The sequence below is a fragment of the Triturus cristatus genome, chromosome 9, assembly GCF_964204655.1.
Source record: "Triturus cristatus chromosome 9, aTriCri1.1, whole genome shotgun sequence".
Classification (NCBI taxonomy): Eukaryota; Metazoa; Chordata; class Amphibia; order Caudata; family Salamandridae; genus Triturus; species Triturus cristatus.
In genome coordinates this window covers 759,992,642-760,010,861 of record NC_140592.1, presented here as the reverse complement: position 1 = coordinate 760,010,861, position 18,220 = coordinate 759,992,642, and the positions used below count along the sequence as shown (strand labels likewise).

Sequence of the window (18,220 nt, the reverse complement as noted above, 5' to 3'; positions counted from 1 at the left end):
AGTCAATTGCGCTGGTAATGGTAACGATAGTTATTTGTAGTCATATGAAACAGCAAGAATCTGTGACAGCAAAGGGTACATAAAATGAACTTGAAAAAAAAAAACACGTTATTACTACAGAACTAAGTGGGATTGCCAAAGAAAACGGTTCTGTAGGGTAGGAATGCAGTCAGGCGCGCGCAAACACCCACCCTACCACAACCTTATTTTTTGACACAAGTGACAGAAACCGAGATTTTTGTTTTGCAGTACAAAGTTCGTGTAGTAGTGAAACTGTGTGCAAAGAAAAAGCGCTTATGAACCATGAACATGCACTCCGCATTAGCCGTGTAATTATGCTTATCTGTACTGATGGGGAGGGGATAACGTAATATGCATTTAAACTTTGACCCTGTTCAGAGAGGCACAGTCCAGCAGCTAAACACAAAGAACAAGTCCCTGCCTTTCTACCCTTGTCCAAACTGGCATGACAGCACGCCGATAACATCCAGGAGATTCAGAGGCGTTTTAATTGTCGACTCTCAGTTTGAACTACAGACAAAGAGGTGCAGTCATCTGTGGAGGGCAGACAAGCCTGCGGGCCCCCCAGACACAGCCTCGGGAAACTGCGTGGAAGCGGATGCTCCAGACCACAAAACATGGGTGCTGCCTGCTGATAACACTCCAAGGCGAGTTTCGTCCGCTTCGCTGCATTTACAAGGAGGAAAACAAGCAGAAAAATTACATTTTTACCATCATATGTTTAAAGAAAATCCCATCAGACAAACAAAGGCCTAGAGTTAAAACAAATGCCACAGTGGCATTTAAAAATCAATCTCCCTGTATGCCAACCGGAAGATATGGTGCACTGAACACTCGCCGCTCAGAAAAGATGCATGTTGATTTGTTAGTTATCATCTTGAGTTTGAATTTTGACACAGCAGAAATATCCCTCCATCTTTCCGAGGCTGCAAATCTGAGTACCATTTAATTGAGTGATAGTAACAATGGTTATTAACATCTAGAAACCATATGAAGCACTGTATAAAAACAGATTATTATAGGTACTGGAAAAAAGAGATACATGCTAACAGACACATACCCAGACAGGAGGCAATGGTAGAAAAAAGAAATCCTCAGCACACGTATGTTATGTCACAATACAAGTAAAATGCGTAACGTAAGCATAAATTAGGTACACGAAGGTAGATTTCTTGTTCTTTTCCTTTTTATTTCTTGGTGTTCAGACAGCCGATGCGTGTTTCGTTGCATACATGGGAATTCGTCCCTCGACTTTATCAAGGCTATTGTCTTTTCGTGAGAATTCCTTTATTTGTGGTGATACTTCCAACCCACAGTGGGGTTCCGTTTCCTGCGACGTACCAAATATCAGACCATAAATCCAAGGGATCCCAGTATGTCCCAGATGCACAAGTTCTATTTAAAGTTTCACAAGTCACAAAATACGGACGTCGCTCCTCGTGTTGCAGAGTACGGTGCACGAATGAGACTCCCGGTCTTCCTAGAAGTATCACCACAAATAAAGGAATTCTCATGAAAAGACAATAGCCTTGATAAAGTCGCGGGACGAATTACCATGTATGCGATGAAACACGTGACGGCTGCCTGAACACCAAGAAATAAAAAGGAAAAGAACCTACCGACGTGTACCTAATTAATGCTTACCTTACGCATTTTACTTGTATTGTGACATAATATACGTGTGCTGAGCATTTCTATTTTGTATCTCTTAGTTGGCTTGGGCCACTAAATTTTGGTGGAGGACAGTGGTTCTCCACACCTTGCAGCACCGCGACTTATACGAAAAGCGGAATATACAATATTGATGTTATTTCTCCTGAGTGGCGCCGTTTATTTCCCCCAATCATACCACTGTTTAGTACGAAGGAGGCAATGGTAGGCCCATTTTTAGGTCTCGCTCACTTCAAGACGTATTGTGCACTAAGGGGCCTAGAGCCCGCCCATTGCTTACCATTCGTTGGCTTCAGTGTCACTCTAATTTGCTACCTCCTAAGTGGCCAGTTCTTGCTGATGTCACTTCCTGCTCTTTATTTTGGAGTAGAGATCAAGTACCGATTGATTTACTTTAGTGTCGTTCTGCTGTCAATCACTTGTTTGCTGTGATTCATGTCCTATTTTTTTTTTTTATGCTTCCCATTTGTGTTCATTCTTCCACTCCAACCCATTGTCCGTGTTGCTTCTCTCCCTTTAACCCATCAATCTTGTCCATGTTGCTTTTTACTATTCCTTCATTCCTCCTACTCTCTTCTTGTCTGTGTTTCCTCCACCCCACCCGCCATAAGAAGAAAACAAATGTGCCATGATGCGGCCAAAGATGGCTGTGTCATAGCGGTTTTCTTTTTTTAGTTTGCTTTTAGCCATGCTGCACAGTCAGGTAACTGCACATCATGACAAAAACTTTTGAGCAGGAGATACCTATTGGCTTTGCCAATATTTGTTTCTAGTTTGAGAAGAATGTTTTGATGCCCTGAAAATACACACAAGTGATTTTAAAGCTTGCCCAGCAAAAAACAAATTCGGTAGCCCATATGTACCAAGATGCCCATCTTGCACTATCCAAAGATTTATGACAACCTGCATGACAGCACATAGAAAAAAAATATATAAACCTACAGCTGACATCTTCAAAAGGGAGGTATTCTAAATTTCAAATTACCAATTTGTTTATTTTAGTTTTGTCAGAGCCTTCCAAACATAACTATTCATCCGATTTTAAATGTTGTGCGCATTTCAAGGTATTTACATAACTGGGCAAAAGCTTTCATTGAGGTGGGAAACTTTTTTTATTAAGTTCTTAAATAAAATATTAAAGCATAGAGCAATTTATTAGAGTGACAGGGAAGCTAAAAGCAAAAATGGAACAGAAAAGTGAGAGGCTCTTATAATAGGAATCGTTTTGTGCAGAATCTTGACATTCTGATTAATAAACTGCTGTTGTCTATCCAGCTGCAGAAGGCGACAAAAACTCCTCGACGGTCAAAACCGGTAAATTACTTGAACAAACACGAATGATAAACTTGCTTTTAAAAAAATGTCCTACTGCACGTCTCCCTTTTCTAGGCACTCACTATTTACCAATGTAACAATACTCAATTTAACGACCTTCGGAAGGATGACAGGCTGAGCTGGCCTTCCGCAATTCAAATATGTGACCAACAGATAAATTCAGTGAGTGAACTGCATCTTTCGGTGGGGAGCCTTCAACTCAATTAGCCCGCCTGCCCATCATCATAAATGTTTTAGAATTCTACAGAAAAGGAGCCTATACTCGCCGAGTTGAAGGGTGGTGGGAGGGCAACAACAAGAATAATAAGATTTACATAGAGCTCGTTGCAAAACGAACCTTCCATTTTCGCTGGCTCTCGCAGTCCTGCAAGGTCTCCTGGAAGCCAGCACATCTCTTGCTAAGCAGGCAGGGGTTTTATTTTCAGGCCTGGACTTGCTGGGTTGCCAGGTCCCAGTGGACTCGTGGCTACTCACTTCCTCTAAACAAACGCCAGGCTAGCTTCTGTTAGCAAGCCTTGCTCTTCCTGCTCGGGAGTCAGCTCTAATCCAAGCTCTAGGCATCCACTTACCTCTAGTGCCAGGACAATCTACAGAAGTGGGGCTTCTTGCAGAGTCCCAAACATGCTTCCGGCCTGAGGACATACCAATGCCCCGAGTCTTTTCCTGGTCAGAGGTCTGTTTTGGCTGGTGAAGCAGAGCATGTCTAGAGGCATTCAACCTTCAGGCTCAAAGGTGCCTATAAGCAACTTAAACTGGGGGCACTGGTTAAAAGCAAAGGCCTTCCAAGTTAGGGGATGAAAGTTAGAAAAGCGCTACTAGAGCTCAACAAAGGAGAGAATGTCTCATGGGCTTTATTCTTGGTCTTCAACAATCACTGGTGGACACTGACAGAGGCAGGCAGTGACTAATTGGTCCCAAAAGTAAGGTTTCCCTGGGAGACCAAAAAGGCTAGGCAGATCACAAAAGCGAGAAGCCACACAATGTCAATTGGGCTCACACTTACGAGACAACTTGAGAAAGGAGCTGCACTTCTCCAGGCAAATCTGCAAGACAGACTGCCAACTAACAGAACTATTTTTTCTAAGGCTTTTGTTTTCAGGCAGATATGCGGGTTGCATACATGTATCCTGCCTCCAAAAAACAAAAGGAGGGAAACTGCTTGGTGGTCTGTGAGGCATAGTCCAAGGATCTGCTCCAGGGGAGTCAGACTGGCCTACATGAAATATGTCCTCACAGAGAACATCAGTCATATCACACAAAGACTAAACAAGCATTACCAATATGCACAAACAAAAAAACATATTACATGTCACAAACAAATTTTAATTGAGGAGAGGGTGGTAAACGCCGTCATCCGCTTTGGAAGAAATAAAAAAGCCTCTGAGCTAGGGACCCTGGTGCACGAATTGTTTATCGCCCAGAAACTGGGCCAAAGTGGTAGTAACTACCCTTAACTACAGGTGGGAGTAGTGATACTACCCAACGGAATTTTGAGGAATTCAATAGTATACTGTCAGACCAAATAAGGGGGAGGGGTTAGGAAAAGAACGGCATTAGAAAATTTATATATTACCTTACATAAGGGACTTGGGCCAACATGCTTTGAATTTTACAATGCGGCAGGCCCACGACAGTGGCTTCATGAGATGGATGTTGCCTCACCCCCAGGAGTATTAGTAGTATCCTCCCAGGTGCATCACGGATATGCCTCAGATGTAATTTTTTCGGAGGTGGACTTCTACCACGTGGTCTGGGCATACCCGGAAATAATAACATTTTGGGAATCAGCGTCAACATTGTTAGTTGAATTAATTAACAAAGGCTTACAATGGAACCCACTGCATGCTTGGTAGGGATTATGCCTAAAAAGGAAAATGAACACCTATACTGTGAAATTTCTCGATTTAGAATACATCTGGTTAAAAAGACGGATAACGCTGGCATGGCAATCATCTACTGTCCCTCGCCTAATGATTGGATATCCAGAAATGGGCGACTGCAGACACAGGTGCATAGCATTTAACACGCACTCTAGGGGCCAGGGGCCCTCGGAAGGTGTGTGGGATACGTATATGACAGCACGTGAGGCCAAATCAGATGTTAGACCCCCCTTTGAATGGCTATACTCAGAGTCAAGATGGGAAGATTGGTGCACAAAAGGGCTCCTAGACTGGATGGCTAAGAAGAACACCACACAAAAATATCCCTTATTTGCGCACCTCCCCCCACCACTACCTCCCACATTTCGCTCACAAATACAGATGTATCCAAACCAAAACATGTATATGACAGAGAAGCAGGCCAACATATACAAGTGGTACACTGGAACACCGTGAATGTCACAAAAAGTAAGCAAGGCGATACAGTCAGACATGACCACTAAGTTTTTTAAAAAAATATTGCAATGGTTGTTAAGATATTGAAATCACTATACGTTTAGTAATTCCACCCACTACTAACTTAAAGCTAGCACTATTTAATTGACAAAACAGGAGCAAAATGTAATCGTGGAATACATATTTCTGTAAACCAAAACTCATTGTTGCACTGCGTTAATAAAAGTGCTGGCTAAACAAAACTGTGGGGGAAAAAAAAATTCACTAAAGAAATACTTGGAAAAACTGCAGGTGAGAGTAGGGTACACCACAATGCCAATAGAGCGTGTGTAGCTCTACTGGGAAATATAGACTACAATATGGAGTACTCAGGAGTATTAAGTTGTTGAGTTCGATAGTGGAAATCGAGGAAAAACACTGGCCTGGCTAGAAAATGGGCAGGATGGCAGAGTTGCCTGCAGAGTGCTGACACCTTTGTTTCTACACATGCAGGGCCGGCTTTAGGGCAGGGCAACGGGGTGCAACCACACAGGGCGCTGGCCCGGAGAGGAGCACTGACCTCAGGGGAAGTACTGGGTTTAGCAATAACTTAAGATTCAAAAGCACCTGCTGCAGAGTTCCTTGTGCCTCCAACCTTCAGGCAGCAATAAAAATGTCAAGATAATTTTTGCGATTAATGGTCTTCCTAGAGAGAGGGAGAGATCAGAGTTTTGTCTAGTTGCAGTTTTGAGTCGTGTCATAAAGTAGCTCAGACGGTTAATATGCCTGCTGCAAAGAACAGATATGTATTTTACGTGGCTAGCTGAGTGGATTAGTAAAGCCAGCCTTTAACAGAGCTTTTAAACAAATGAAATGCATGTGAGAGAGAGGCGAGAGATAAGGACATTTTTGCAGGATACTGAGGGAATCCAAGGAGATGGTCATGGGAGTGTGTGGGGGGGGGGGGGGGGAGATGGATGGGGCTAAGCTGGCGCCAAAAAGATTGTCGCACCGGGCACCACCAGCGCTAAAGTCGGCCCTGTACACCTGTTAAATATTTTTTTTAAGTGGTGATGACAGTAGGAATGCCAAAGAAATAAGAAAGTTTTGCGGATTTCTAATGTTTTCTATGTATCTAGCAACGATACAGAGAACACTCTTCCACTAAGCTCTCCTTTGCCTACTCATGGAGCTCAAGTGTACAGCCATCAGACAGCAGAAGAGAAGAAACTGCAAGGGTGCACAATTTGTCTAATTTCCTTTTCAATAATCATGCAAAATTTCTGAAAATTTATACAAATTACGTGAAAGGCAAATCTGACATTTGGCTCTGTTTGTTTGCACGAAATGCGCCCTCACATCCATTTTTGAAGCGAGGATACATTTCACGCAAAAAGTGCCGCGTTCAATAGCTACTCATGTTATGTTTTTAGGTCTCGCCTGACCCAGCGCATGCGCTGGTCTGGCAAGACTTATTGAGAGGGCTCCAAAAAGTGCTACCAGGCCAGCCTAGAGCTACAGTGCATGTGCGCGGGCACGCGCGCCGCGCTTTTCCGCCATTATTTTCACTTTTGCGGCCGCACGGCCGCTTTGCATAGCCAATAAGTCTCGCTTTTGGGACCTTATAAGTATTTAGTTATGCAACTGTTGCATGGCTAAACACTTATAAGGTCCCAAAGGCGAGACCTATTGGCTATGCCAATGCTTGTTTGTGTTGTTCCCAAGCTCCCGAGATACCGTTTTTACCAAAAAGAAATTGAAATTACAGAGTTTATGGAATTTCACATAACCAGTGTCCATAAAGATTCCGGAAATTACATGACATTATGTTTGAGTAACGAAAACTTTGCCCAGGCCTAGAATAAACTCTGCCCTCCAACGACACGCTGCATTCTGGGCCATGACTTGGCCCTGGCCACACCCCGCCCGATTTCTAATATTACATAAAATAATAATAGTTCCTCCTGAGAACCCAGGAAAAAGCAGAAAAGTTGGCTTGGACTTTTCTCCCTAGGAACCGAACCACGTAGCAGTTTCAAAGGCTGCCCTAAAAAATATGGCATCATAACAGAAAAGCAATACCAAAGTGCCCCGCCCAACCAGCTCTAGCCGCGCCCGCGAGCTAGTAGCTGTCGCCCTTGACGACCAAAGTCATAAGAGAACTGCCAGTTAATCCGGGCACTGGTAAATACCACATCATAGTCAGGGTGCGACTGCCCTCGCTTGTGGGAAGCCAACCGTAGTGTATGTGTGTGCTGAAGGAGTACTGTGTATTTCTACAACTTTACAGATAGCAAGTTATAGTAGATAATGTTTTAGGACTAGCCTGGGGGCTTTGCAAGTTACATGTTATTATTGTACTGGATGGGAAAAGGTGCAATGAAAGAGTGGGGAACGTCACATGTTGGACAACGGTTAAATAAATGTTTGCTATTCTGAAAATTTAATTACACTTTAAAAAAAAATGTTTAATTACTCAAGGCAATAAGACTTCGAAATCTGGCACACGCGCATGTTTTTTTATTTGCTTTGCGTGTGTGCATAAAGGATTAATTCAGTACAATAACACATATTTACTAAAACAAGCAGCAGAGACACATTAACACGCTGACTGGTTCCAGTTTAGTGTAACGTGCAACCCCTCAATTGTCCTCAGCCTGCAACCAGCCTTCGACCACCACAATGTTGATAAAATGCGTGAGATTAACTGTGCACTTAATGGGGCCTAGTCTGCGGATAATGCGTAAAGTGCCCCGGAAGAGATATAAAGGTGGCGTGTTCGCAATTCATAGTACGCAAGAGCTCCCAAACCCGAGATGTTTCAGTTCTCGGGAGTGCCTCTGTTGAACAACAGGGGGTGACACCACTGCAGCGAATCCTATGGCAGCGGGTGGAGCCAGGGCACCGCACAGAGAAGTGCACATTACCACAAAGACAAGATGATCCGCCCTTTCAAGATGTTGAACGGTTTTAAGGGATGGTTATCCTCGCAACGCCCTTAGTTTACTCCCAGACTAGCATCAAAAGGGGCGCGAGGTAAAACGGGTGGGTTCTACTGGTCAAGTCTGGGTTAAAATTCCAAAATACGTTACTTTAAATCCAAGCTTTCACACCAAGAGCAAGCACAGAAAAAGTCAATAGGTACGGCTTTGCTATAGTGCATGTAACACGGAAGGCAAATACACTGTCCCACAGGGCATGCATACAGACCAACACACCCGCAAGCACAAAGTCCAACACACATGCATATATACCCATGCACACTGACCAACAGTCATCAATGGCATGCAGCAAGCGCACAAAAGTGATGTGTATCGGGAACCTACAGGGTGGCATACGGATGGAGGTGAATGCATCGAAGGTCAGAGGGTGGTGCACAGCAGGGAAGCACACAAGAAGGTGCCCAGACCTAGAGCCGATTTCATCTCTTCAACGGGCCCATTATTAAAACCTTTGCTTCAGAAATCGATGTAATATTCTGGGGGACTTTAACTTTCATTTGGAACTAGCGTCCCTTCTCCTACCCATCTTGCTGGCCATACTCTTGATGGAATTCTTACAAACCGCGCTTATGGTCGAGGAAGTACTCCCTTTATTTGGTCAGATCACAGCTCTATCGGTTTCTCTCTTGGTTTCTCTTTGTCCAAACATTTCCTTAAGGCCCCCACTTTCAGAGCCAAGCTTAGGTACTGGAAAAAGGGGATGCAAACATATTCAAGCAGGCTTTGATATCTACACCTAATATCCGCAACTCTGATCCTGAGGAGGCAGCTACAACTACCAGGAGTGGCTCATCTGTCCTCAGATTTAGTCGCATCCCTGATCAGGCAACGTTCCAAACTGTCAGCCACTTGGTTTTCAGACAAGCTTACACTGTTACAGTAATTATGTCATCGACAGGAACGCAAAAGGCGCTCTGCATAAGAGTCTCATGAAAAAACTATTACAGGTCACTTATTTGGGACTATAAACTTGCCATCTTTGAGGTAAAATCTGGCTCCTACCCTTGCAAATGTTACACCTGGTCGTGGATGCGGTGGCCTTACAGCCAACACGGAGTTTCAATTCAGCAATTGAATCTGGCTGTTTTCTGTGAGCCTGGAAAGAAGCGATTGTGGTTCCTCTGATTAAGAAGGCTAAATTGTATGTTAAGGATTTGACAAAACTATAGCCCCATATCTTTGCTTCCATTTTCTTCAAAGTTTTAGAAAAACATGAATTCTGAACGGTCTGCTTTTATCGACAGTCAGGACTTTCTGGACCCCTCTCAAACTGGTTTGAGGCGTGGACACAATACCGAGTCTGCACCGTTGGCTGCGGTGGACAACATTAGATCTACTGTTGATGCCAGAGAGGCCTTGGTTCTTATTATGTTAAACCTGCTTGCGGCTTTCGGCTCGGCGCTCACTTCCCTTTTGATAGTCCGCCTTTCTCATTTGGGGATTAAAGGTAATACTCAGTTCCTTTTTTAGTTGGAAGGTCTCAGTCAGATAGGTGCAATATACCTCTCAATCCTTAACTGTACCTTGCGGTGTACTGCAGGGCTCATCCCTTAGCCCTACATTATTTCATTTGTACGTTATCTATACAGTTTTTTAGTTTCCGTGTGCTATCATATACTGATGATACTCAGACCATTGTCACTGTGCCAGGCGACGTGCAACCAGTTTCCCAGAATTGTATGGTTGTCATCAGTATCTGGATGAAGGATAATTTCCTAAAACTTAGTGCTGATAAAAACGGAGATAGTCATCTTTGGGAGCCACCATTTTTTCTGGTCCAACAACTGGTGGATGTCACCTTTAGGCATCCTACTTGTCCTAGTTAAATCAGCAAAATACTTGGAGATAATATTATATGAAAGTCTGGCCTTTGATACGCAAGAAAATCGGACAGTCTCGTCCTGCTTTAATATTATTTGATCTCTTAAGAAAATCCCAGAAACGTACAGGAAAATTGTCACTGTAGCCTTAACCTCTTCTAGGCTAGACTACTGTAATGCACTTTACCCTCAACATAAATTAAAGATCCCCACCAAGTTGCAAACAGTACACAACGCCGCAGCTCGACTGACCTTAGATATTCCACCTTACTGCTCGGTATCGAATGAGCTTAAAAAAATTACATCGGCACCCAGTGAAAAAGAGAATTTCCTTTTAGGCCCTCTGTATGGTTCTTTGTACTCTACATAATCAAGATCCTAATTTCTTCAGGCATAGATTTCACTTGTATCTCCTACTAGATTGTTGTGTTCGGCACAGAGCAGACTGCTATTAGTATGTAGAGTCCAGAAAGCCAGATGGGGTGGAAGGTCCATCATCTACTTTGGAACTCACTTCCATGGCACATCACTGGATTCGATAACCATCTCCTAGTCAGAGAAAATCTGAAAACGTGGCTTTTCTCCCACTATCTTCTCCTGCGCCTCAGCTCTTTTGCTGCTCGGTTTCCAGTTCAAGTTTTATGGGCTTCAAGCACCTCGACGCCTTTGGGTACATGTACACTATATACACCTTTTTACATTCCATTCCTACGTGGAGAACTTAGTGATGTACAATAGGGGTAAAGCATGGATATGCACAAAGGGTAATATCAGCGAGGTCTCAAGGAGTCCCACGACGGCATAAACAGCTCAAAACATACTTTTTACCCCCTCTACATTTTGGGCATTTTAGAATGTTCCCCTTATAGAAGGTTTATGAGGATTGCAAAAAATATATATATACTAAAACCAAGAATGCATGAGACAGTGATGCCCGGCACTTTGGAAGATAAACGTGGATGCTTGTAACCTTTCTTACTAATGTATTTGACTGATTTGCTTAGAGAGGAAGGAAGATATTTCTATGTAGAGTGAATATATACAATGATCCCCTTAAACAGGCACCCAGGTATTGGCACACAGGTTATACAAATGCATGAATACTCACAAACAGGTTGACGTTCACATGTGCATAGGTACAAAGGCCCCTTTGTTGGGCGAAAAATATGTTGTTGTCATTCCAGGATTTTTAGCCAGTAGTATTAGACATTCCATGATCTCTAATGTATGATAAAGACAGAACTACGAGTCCTGGAACGCAACATTCTCTGTCTAAAAGACCAGAACTGGCTTAATATCCCACACAGGGCATGGGCCTCTTTCATGGCTACTACACACTTCAATGGAGGAACTGGAAAAAAAGAGAAACAAAGAACATACTTCCTTTGTTGACGTTGAAAATCTAAACTTTGTTTTTGGTCTGCTGCTTTGAAGTTTTTTCTGGTTCTCAATGTCTGCACTTTAACCAAAAAAAAACAATGTCCTAAGTAACACGTTCATCAATTGTCATTGGTCTCCCTCCTCTCAAATATTTTTTATAAACAGGCATGAAGCAACCCATGCAATACACAGTAACAATGGGCTGTGCAAAAATAAGCAACCGGTTGTGCCTTGGTCCAGAACGCATTGTCTGAGTCAAATGATTTCAGTGAGTATTGTATTTTTGCTCTAAAAAAGCACCAATGAAAACAAAGGATGCCACAGAAGTGACATTGTGCAGAAGCTAAAATTCATTCCTGAGACAGGACGCTGGCAGCTCATCGCAAAATTCCCAATACCACTTCTCACATCTAAGCCCATAGAGTAAATTGCAAATTACATTAATACATTCAAACCTGAAATATGTATGAACCTGGGCAACCATTTTTGTCCAGGCGCCTCAGTTATCCATCTGCCCCAATTATGAAAACAATGTCTGAATTACACACCACATACATGCCTAAGAAAAACTAGGCAATTGCATTAATCTTTGGCAACCATTTACAAACGTATATCAAGGAATTTCAATATTGCCCAGAGTCAGGTCTAAAGAACATGTGACATGGTGTCAGAGAATAACATTCAGCGAAACAACAAGCATGAACAGTCAGTGACACAGAGATTGCCCCTGGAGAAACTTACTACAAGTAGAAACTTGATACGCTGCAAAGGTAACAGCTAAAAAACTTTGTACAAAACAAAAAATAAATCACAGCAATCTATAAAACAAACCTCAGCTGAGAACGCTAGGAATTGAAGAAATTGCCAGTATACAACTTTGTAACCTCAAGCCCATCCACTTTAACATAGATTTTTTCCTGGTCCGAATAATCGCACTGCATCCAGAAGTATTTGTATTTTATGAAAAGACAATCAGCAACCAAGTGTATCAAGAATAAATATTACCCGTTAGAAGGCATTCATTAGAGGCATACTGTATTCGCATAAAAATATATTGCATGCATTTATATACCACCGAGTTCTCCTTAACAGACACGGTACACACTTCAAAGTACACCAAACAATTCACCTCTGACCAGGAAGTCACTTCAAGAAATAACATGATCTCACCACAGACAATACACCGTCTGATACAGTGTCAATGCTCACCCTCCACCACAGATCCTGGTCTTCGGTACCAAGAACTAAAAAAAGGTTCTTTGTACCACCCATTCCCTGTACGCTATTTCTTTCGAAGAGACTAACCAACAACAAACACAAATAAGGGAACGTAAATAAAGTGAACATATGGGGTGATTCACTCGCAGAACAATAGCTTCCCTGTACCAGGAAACGGTCTCAGTGTGTACCTAGTTAACACCAACTCTGGACCGGTCAACATTGTGCGTATGTGAGGAATTTGGTACGAGGGCAACGCTAGTTAAAGCACTGTACAGTTCCACTACTTCTTCTTGGACACAAGAACTTTGCATGCATTTATTTCAGTTCTGTTATTTTCGGGTGCCTTTATTTCAGTCAGTCAGTGCATCGCTTCTTTTTCCATTAATTTTAGTATTTATAAAGCACCCACAAGTCGACCAGGTATGAGGATCTTTTATTGTTCATGTAAATGTATGCTTTTAACGCAATCAAAGGATTGCTGTTTAATTTCTTCGGTGGGGCGGGGGTCTCTTGCCAAACATCTACCTATTTCTGACTCTCCTGCCTGTCTTCCCCTATCTGCATTCCATATATTGCACCTTTCGATACCCTACTTTGTCCCGCTGGTATCGCCCATTTCCCCAGCTACACCACCACTTCCTCGCACCTCACTCTGTCCTTGCTGTTTTCTGACAGGAAACATCAAAGGGACAGGTTCTGAGTGAAATCCTCTGAAGGTGGTTCCTTTGTTTCTTATATGAGTGGCAAGAGAGTTGACATAAATGGCTCACCCTAAAAACGATAACAAATTTAGACAGAAAACTTGAACACTTGTTCCTAAGCCAGGCTGCACGCGTACTGTGGTATCCTAGAAGCCATCTTCCAAAATCTTGAACACAGATGTCCTATTAACTCATGAGTCATTTATGACCCAGGTAATAGGATCTGCCATTTTACTGATTTGTCATTTTTTATCCTAAAGTTTATTGTTCCATAAATAAATGAAGCAGAAAAGAAACAGTCAAGAATTCCCACATCTACTAACGTTGAGGAGAGAGATTACTGGCAAGCTCAGGAGAACCTAAGTTAAAATGTATTTATGATTTCTTAATCACCCCATGCTGCTTCAGAGTACAATTGTTGGCAGGAAACCAACCCACTGAACAAGGTTCAATGAAAGACAAGATCACAGCCCAGGGCCAGCCTTTGGCATATGCGACCTGGGCTAATGCCCAGGTTTCTAACATTCAAAAGGGGAACAGTCTGTGTTAGTCATTCAAACAGTAGCATCTCTCTTGCTTGTTTCCTGAGAATACATTTGAACTCCTTTTAAATCTTATTTTTACATGTCGGGGGTGTGTTTTTTAACATCCCACTAACCTCCTTCATTTCCCTTCCCTCTCACCCCCTGGCACCACACACCAACAGCCCCCACCAATAATTTGGCACCAGCATGACAGAGCTAAGCTGTGGGTTATTTAGGTGAGTTGGGGTGGGAACAGAGAGGTTTACTTTCAAAGACCAGTCACTGCTCTGATGTAATCAACTGGGTACTCACCTGTAAACGAAAAACCTGCCTTCTTTATTAAGCAGCAGCAGGGAGGGCCCCGAATTTTCTTCTACCCAGGGAATTATCAGAGCAAAGGCCAGCCCTGTCACTACATGTTGATGCCACATACAGGGTTAGTGGAAGGTCCCTAAAAGAGTAAAACTTGTGTAGAACGTTTAAATGTGAGCCGTAAAACAAATTATCAGTCCATAAAGCTTCTACGTTGCATTTTAAAATGGGTCCTGACACAGCACTGCAAGCTTCCAACCTAGAACAATCACAGTATTCCCCATGTACCTACTACCAAAGTAAGGAACAAAACAACAGAATGACTCGACTGCCTCCAAAACACGCCAACTGTGAAGTTCAAAACCAACCTATCCAGAACCTACAAGGCCAGGCTATCATATAGCTGGTGCCAGGCTATTTATATACACAAACCACATAGGTAGGTGTCTGTAGTACCCCAGTCCGGTGGTGGGAGCAGCTGAAAACATCTTCAACAGGTAGCTCTGCAGTGGTTTACAAATAGACTAGTGTGGCATGAATGGAAAACGAGTGGCATGAATGGCAATCGAGGGGCAGAAATTATGTGCCAAGCCTAGGCCAACAAAACACATTTGGATGGCCCTGACAAACTGAAGAAATAAAATTCAATATGCTGAGGACAAAGGACGGATGGTAGAAGCACATACTATTAAAAAATATAATGTGTCATAGACGATGGCATATATTAGAGCTGTAAGAAGTCTCACTACTTTTTTTAGCATAAAATGTGTTCCTCTTACCCAAGGCCGAAGGAGGCTGAGGGATGTCACTTTATGCCCCTGCACTGCAGCTGCTTGCGTTTGCAAATACTTTTTGTTAGAAACCTGGCCTCAAGATGCTTTTAAACCATGCCTAAATGGGAGAAATCCCTTTATTTAGCCAGTCCTGGTCGGTGTTTATCTTTGAATATTTTAACTGAGAAGTAACACAGAACTCCACATTATTAACCACTTTATCGCCTAATGAAGTGCAAATATGCGGCCCTTTTGTAATTGGAGAGCGGATAAATAAAACCAACAGGAAAAAATGCATTAACAGAAATTTACTCTGTCTAAAAATACTTAGCACATTTGGTTTACTCTTTGAATCCATTTTAAAACGTAATCCCAAATTCCACACATTCGCATAAAAATAGTGTCCTTGTAAGGCATTTCCGGACTCAATTACATATTAATATGTGAAAATCATAAATGTGCTATGTAAAAAGTAAAACAAACTAAAGAAATTTGAATTTTCAGATTCTCACATTAACTTGTTTTTGTACCATAAGCCCCTTCCATTTTAACTAGGGAATGCTGTCGGGGCATGATATTTATCGTGACATCAAATCCCATGACGTCAATGTATACGTAAATTACTTCCCCCTTTATTTTTCCCAGGAGTTGTGTTCCGCTTAGAAGTAGCGGAGGATAGATCTGTGGTAGAGACTAGCTCCATCCAATGTCTGTACTACTACCACCACTATGGAGGTGCACAGTGTGGAACAGCCTTTGCTAATTTACACTGAACTGATCATTTGTTAAACTAATTCTAGGAATGTAACTGTGGCATAGGGTATTTTTAATAAAGGGCTGCACATGACCAGTAGAAGAAACTAGATATCCTACGGATTTACCAAGAATCCCCAGTGAAATTAATGGACAGCAACAAAAAATGCATCAAAAACCAGTTCCACTGATACCGGGATCACGCAGGACATCGCAATCGATTAACTCAGCGCGCACATAACCTGCATGCCGTTTCATCATGTGCCGACCTCTCACAGCTGAGTGAATACAGCAGGCACGAAGTGCGATTACCAGGCAACACGCGTGCAAAGCCTGCCGTGCCTCCGCCCACCTGGAAGAGGCAGGGCCGATCTATTATCTTCCTACTTTGCCCTGCATCAGGTAAGCAAGCGTTGCAATGTGTAGTCTGACCAGGCTGCTGCAACCCATGCCCCTTGCCACATACAGTGGTGGTCAATAGTCGCCACCGCCTTACCTGTGGACCCCATGCATCCTCTTCTCAGCCTAGCGCTCAAAACACAATAGCTCCCACAACAGCAACCTCTTCCCAGCCGATCTGCGTGCACCCGGCAGGTGACATCATCCTCTTCCAGCCTGATAGGGCGAGCTCCAACCACCTAGAACGCATGCGCGAGATGGATGCTCTCTAGGTTTCTGGGAGTTGTAGTACTCATGTCGTACCACTACTATAACAGCAACGACCTTAGCTTCTCTAAGAACTACATATCCCTCAAGCCCAGCCCACCACAGCGGCTCCTCTCAAGCTGCCTGAGCACACTAATGTTCTATTGGTTGCAAGGCAGCGTTATCTTATCTTGGACCTCGCGCGTCTGGAGAGCATTGCTAATAGTGTGTAGGTTTTGGGATATATGCAGTTACGGGTTCTTGAGTTGGCGTTCTAAGAGAGGGAGTGGTGAAAGGGAACAGCGCGGGCGCTTTCCTTCACGAGTGGAACACATGGGGTTGTAAGAACAGCCGACGGGGACAACTGAAGACCTACTGCATGCAATATCCTTATTTAACACACCCTGTCCCTTGCCTCCTCGTCCAGAGGCCATCCGATTTCCGAATTACAACACGTGCCCCTCAATTGGTGGGCTTTGGAGTTGGGGCATCCGTCATAGATTACTCATCAATTATAGAGGAAGGAGAGGGACGCAGAACGCGGCGTGCCAAGAGAGGGACTGGGCACTGAGAGAGAGTGGGGCACAGTAAGAGGGGAGAGACCAATAGTGCCAATATCGGCAACAGTTATCACAAAGCACATAAGTACATAAGTACGTACATAAATAAAACACACGACACTGTAATGTAAGTGGAGAAATATTGCTGCAGGTTTATTAGCATAACCAATATGCAAACAAGGTGGGTTATCTTACGGGCGATCCCAGGGCAGGCCAGCCCTATGCCGCCTGCCCGTCTGATAAGCCTAGAGTCACCATGGCAACGCCAACTGGTGTATACCAAATATTGGGAGGGTCCCCCCCTCCCATCCGTGGACCACCAGTCCACTTGCTTCACACGCCCCCCCGTGATGGGTGGGCGGAGCATACATGGCAGCCCCCGGTTGCTCAGACCCACAACCGCCTTTCGGTTAACGGGGCGCCGTCGTTCTTCCAGGGGACACGCTAAAACATACCTGGGTATCCTGGCTTAGCACCCCGTGGTGCTGCTGCATGCTGTACCCCTTGGTATGTGCAGACCCTGGATCGCCCTGTAACTCCTCCTGCAACACAAAGTAAAATTGTTAGAGAAACCTGCCCCCCCCTTTGTCCCTCCGGACGCCGGGTAAGCGGAGGGGCGGGCAAGGCGAACGAGCGGACAAGAGGAAGAGGAGGGGATGGAGACAGTATATGTACCCTTGTCTCCTCCCCCCCCTCGCCGGAAACAGCTACCTGTTGGGGTCTCCCCCGGACTAGCCCAGGGACTCGACCTCCCACCCCTGTGCCTTCCTGTGGCACTAAGGCGGCCGCCCTCCAAGGGGCGGGCTGCTGCGCAGCCCACCCCCGGGCAGCCTTACATAGTGCCAATATCGGCAACAGTTATCACAAAGCACATAAGTACATAAGTACATAAATAAAACACACGACACTGTAATGTAAGTGGAGAAATATTGCTGCAGGTTTATTAGCATAACCAATATGCAAACAAGGTGGGTTATCTTACGGGCGATCCCAGGGCAGGCCAGCCCTATGCCGCCTGCCCGTCTGATAAGCCTAGAGTCACCATGGCAACGCCAACTGGTGTATACCAAATATTGGGAGGGTCCCCCCCTCCCATCCGTGGACCACCAGTCCACTTGCTTCACACGCCCCCCCGTGATGGGTGGGCGGAGCATACATGGCAGCCCCCGGTTGCTCAGACCCACAAC

At 44.0% G+C, this 18,220-nt stretch overlaps 1 protein-coding gene across 6 annotated transcripts in view; it reads right to left on the bottom strand.

The window, feature by feature from the left end:
* Nucleotides 1–16,462, bottom strand: part of DAAM1 (dishevelled associated activator of morphogenesis 1) — a 579,575-nt gene extending 563,113 nt beyond the window's left edge. For 4 of the 6 annotated variants that reach the window (XM_085626090.1, XM_085626094.1, XM_085626087.1 and 1 more), the window contains exon 1: nucleotides 16,325–16,462. The gene's annotated coding sequence lies outside the window, so the exon portion shown is untranslated. The remainder of the gene's footprint in view (nucleotides 1–16,324) is intronic. The other 2 variants (XM_085626093.1, XM_085626089.1) reach the window with 2 other exon arrangements.
* Between the last annotated feature and the right edge of the window lie 1,758 nt (nucleotides 16,463–18,220).